Here is a 5,165-nt window from a genome sequence, read left to right on the forward strand (position 1 = left end):
TTTCAACACATATACACCTAAATCTTAGTCCTTGATTCATTTAACCACATATTTACCCAATTGGGCTAAAATTTTACAAAATTAGTACTCAAAACATGCATGCAATCCTATGATAACTTATCTACACATATATACTCAAGATAGTTTATTACACAATCCTATAAGTTCACAGGGCTTCAACAACTTTAAGCCAACTCAAACTTTTTTCCCTTGCCCTAATTACTGCTCTGTCCTGTAAAAATGAAACCATGGGGGTGAAATAAAAATTTTAATAATGAAATAACTCACTCCTATTAACTATCAAATACAACTATATAAAAGTAAAGTATAATATATCCTTTTATATAACATATCACATATTTCATTTCAAATATCACTTATATCAATCATCCCATCACTCTTATACTTGTTTAATCACTTTTCTCCACTTTTTCACATATACCACATATAGCATCCCATAGCATGATCACTACCAATCAAACCTCTAAATCACCCCAACACAAAACCATAGGCTCGCCTTAGACCAATATACACTCTCATTGGCTCTAAGCTCACCTTTAATGGTAGAATCACCCAGCCAAAGGTGTTCTATCTCACTTTCGAACATGATTTCCCCCAATACACATAATGGGGTGTCGTTGAATCTAACACCGTATTACATAGACACTAAGGAGGCCCAAATTTCTAACACCACACCTCAATAGACATTAAGGAGATATTCTCCAACACCGCACCTATAAAGGCACCAAGGTGGTATAATTCTCCAATATCGCACCCTGTCAGGCAGTAGGGAGAATATGCCACATAGTCTTATCATCACCTCTCTACTCAGGTGAAATCCCACTCTTATGATCATGCTTTTCGCACCATTCATAGGTTCCTCATTCACTACTTTATATACTTTCTAACACATAACATGTATATATTTACATACCATATGAAATCACATTTTCAATACTTATATTCGACCAAAAGCTATTTCATGTAACATTCACAAGATGCCATAAATCATGCTTGGTTCAAAATAATTTCATACACTATATAGCATACTCACACACAGTTACAATAAATAGTCAAACAAAGGAAGTTATTAAATTACCTAAACCCTTCTTTCACTAGAAAAGTTACCCGTGGATTTCAACCACCACTATACCTTATCACAAGCTTTCTTTCTCAACTTGCTCAATATGCCAATCTGAACACATTTGGCACAATTTAGTTATTTGGTATAATTTGACCAAAAACACATATTTACTACTTATGGCTATATTTAGTCATATATTCTTTTTCATTTACCCATTCTAAATCTATTACTACTCAATAATCACTTTACATCAACTCAACTGGTCTCACTTTATTAAAACATGATTTTTTTCTCTCTCTAACTTAGGGCCAAATTGAACCTACAAGTTTAAAATTCTACCGTTTAGCTCTAAACCAGTCATAAAGCTATAATTTAACTCTTGAGAACCTTTTTATTACTATTGAGCAAGAATCAAACCCTTAAAACTCCACTGATTCAATGTCTTTATAATTCATATTCAGAGAAATTTGCATAAAATAGAATGTAAGAGTTATACATAGCTTACCCACTAAGTTATCGATCAAAAGCACTTTCTAATAGCCTAAAATGTCTCACCCTAACACATCAGCCCTTCTCCTCTCATGTGTTTCTAATTTCTCCCTTCTAAAAATCACCCAAAATTCACAACCTAAGGGGTCATTTTTTGGTCTATGCGCTATGGTGCATACAACACAAGCTGCAACATGTAACACAATGAGAAAAATTCTCACCACACATACTTGGTTCGACCCAAAACACAATCCTCTCACCCATATCTATTCACACAATATCCCAAAGACATAAATCATCAACTATCCTTCCAAATATTTAATCCTACACTAGCTACCACTTTACCCTTGATAACAGCTAATCACAAGATTAAAAAGTTTAGGATGTTACATAGGCCTAGATTCTAATCAAGTAAATACATGATATTTTGTAACTTGTTCCACTTATGTGTGTGTGTGTGTGTGCTGAATGTGAATTTAGTGTGAATTGTGTCGTGAGAACTTGATACAAATAGTGAGGTGGAGCCCCATTTAAAAGAGTCAAGTATATTTGTTATTTTAGATTATATGGTAAGGCGGAGCCCCATATATAATAATCAGAGGGTTGAGAGTGAAATAAGTCTATTTGTATATATGTATTGTTTGTATTGTGCCTCATATAAGTCTACAAGTGTGTAATATGGTGTTGAGAGGTCAATTTGACTACGTGACATGATATATATGATTAGAAGTATTAATCAAGTGTACGTGATCCTTTTGGACTTAATTTAAGGCTCGAAGTGGTTTAATGAGATAAGAAATGAGAATTGAGTACTTAGGGTGTAAGTTTTGAAAGAAAAAGTGACTTTTTACACTCAAGTGCCTAATTTTAGATCAGGCTATTAGATCAAATCCAAACTTATTCTATTAGTTAGTATATGTTGTAAGCTTTATGTGGACGCTTGATATACTCCAATCGGATGTCAGATGTGGAAATGGCACACGATAAAAGGTCGTCTTTCAAGTTGTTATATGATAGTAAAAATTATTGTCATATGTGCCGTGGTGCATGATGTGCCCCACCATAGTGTATAGCATAAAAAGAAATAGAGCACATTGGTCTATACCACATGTCGTGGCATATATGGTATAAGCTACGATACATGGCCTTTTTTCAGGGTTGAGATGTTGCGTTTGTATTGTTAATTGTGTGACTGGGAAAGGTAAAGTCTGAATTAAGTTAGGACTTTATAGTTTGACTTTAAAAAAATTACAAATCCATTTCTCCTCTTTGCCCCTCATTCAACACATATTTGCCACTACACCCTATACATACATAGCCTTATTCTCATCTACATTTAGCCTGAAATTCAAACTCCTCCTCCTTCTTTGTCATTTCATTTCAACTGAAGATCCTAAAGTCTCCTCTGTCTTCTCTTTCATTTCATTATGGCTAACAGCTTCTCAACCTCTCACCAAGCCCCTCCTTCATCCTTAATGTCACACTTTCACTTCCACCACTGTCCACCGCTACTTCCTTGACGTCCACCAGCGACTTCTCTCTCCCATAGCTAGCTCTCTCCCTCTCATTCATCCTCTCATTCTCTATCACTACACGCACCGTCGGCCTTCCCTAAAACACTTAAGCTCCCACCGTTGACCACCCTCACTGTTTTCCCTACAATCATAAGTCTGCTGCTCTCTTGGATTTCACTAGTGTTGCTATGTCTTCTCACTAGTGTTATTACTACTATTTGCATTTAAATATTTCTTGAGTTTGTTACTAATGGCTAAAGTCCCCTATCTGTGACTTCCTCCTCTCTCCTCTGGTTATATACTCCTTTATTCTTATGTTTTTAAGGTATTGATCTGTTATGATTTATTTACTATAAGAATAAGATAGGATAATGATTGAATTTCCAGCTTGAGGCTTCTAAATAGAAGAGTATAAGATGATGATTTTGATTGTAAATTAGGCTAATAGGATTGAGTTTTAGACTATTTTGCAATGTGGTTAAAACTTGGGGGTGTTTAAATTGCTATTAATTGTTGGGATGCTATCTCACTTATGCATTTTATGGGGAAATTATTGATGATTACCTTACTCATTTGAGAATATGCTATTGAATTTTTGAGAGATTATACCTTGTCCTGCATAGCTCTAATTAAAAATGCATTTTGAAAATAGTTGAGTTAGGGATGAGGGACAAGTTGTTATGGATTATGGAGGTTTTTATTTTTGAATTTAGTAACTTTGATTAGAGTGAATTTAGGCCTAAATTAAGTGTGAGAGTAGTTTTTAAAGGATGAGGCTACTTTGTTATAAGCATTGAGAAAAAAAATTGTTGAAGTTGAGAATTGGAGTTGAAATTACTAGAGGCTTAGAGGTGCTTAAGTTTAGGGGATTGTTTTTCTTCTTTTATTTTTTAGGTAGCTTTAGTTTGTTTTTTTATTGTTGTTGAGTGTGCTATTTTAGTTTTATTTTTAGTACTTTTATTGATTTAAGACAAGTTGCACATTGTGGTCAGTTGTTCTAGTTTTGTATTTGACTTGTAGACTCTAATGATTCATTTAGATAGGATGTTTTATGGAGATATGCACTATGGCTATTTAATCCTCATGATTGTTTGCATAATATCTTTTGGTTTAACTATCTTTGGAATTTGTGCTTGTGAATATGACTGGACTGACTTGCTTATATAGGACTACAATTTTTGTCCTCTCATGCAATTTTTTTTTTGTTAGTTTTATGTCTTTAAGTTGCATGAGAGATTACCCTTATTTTTCTCCCTTTAATAATGAGGGCACTGTCTATTTTAAATTTAGGGGTGAGATGTCTTTTTTTGTGGTTCTTAGTTGCTCATATTTAGTCATCTTAGTGAAGAAATTTAACAGGTCCATCTTTTTGGCTGATTTGGCATGAATTTCAATTTTGCAAACTTGTATTTTTTTCTTGTCAATTTTGTTAGTGTTGAGCTGAATTAACGGATTATATGTTGAATTGTGTTTATGGGCGATGAATGAAAAGTTGTTCAATGAGCATTCTTGGTAGAAAGTTATGGTTAATAATGAGTTTTGTTTAATTTGCATTATTAGATCTTTCATTTTAACATTTTTGAAGAAATTTTTGTGTACAATAGAGTTGATTCTATTTTGAATGTTGTTGAAGAAAACTACAATAAGTTAATTTGTATGATACTATTTTTGCCAATGAATTTCATAACTTACGTTGAACTTTTTCAAAACCTTCTAGTTGTCTAACTTGATTTCAAAAAATGATTAGAGCCATCTTTAAATGCATTTGAGTCTTCCAAGCCAATCTCATTTGATTTTATTCATTTGAACCAATGATTTGAGCCTAAAAAAATAATTTAATAAATTATTTTGATTATCCACATGAAATCTAAACCTTATAAGCTCAAAAAACCATGCATTACCTTGCTTTTGAGATAAATGGAAATATGTGATGGCTGATTAGATTTGATGTGGTCGGTAAGTTACACTATTCTTAGTTGGGTATAGATTATGTGAAAGAAATTGTGGGGCTTTTGTAATCCAAGCTATTATTGATGCAAAAGGAAAAAAATAAAAAAGAAAAGAAAAGAAATATATAT

This window comes from Prosopis cineraria, unplaced genomic scaffold (genome assembly GCF_029017545.1).
Source record: "Prosopis cineraria cultivar Desert tree isolate PC_DT_omini unplaced genomic scaffold, ASM2901754v1 PC4, whole genome shotgun sequence".
In the NCBI taxonomy this organism is placed as follows: Eukaryota; Viridiplantae; Streptophyta; class Magnoliopsida; order Fabales; family Fabaceae; genus Prosopis; species Prosopis cineraria.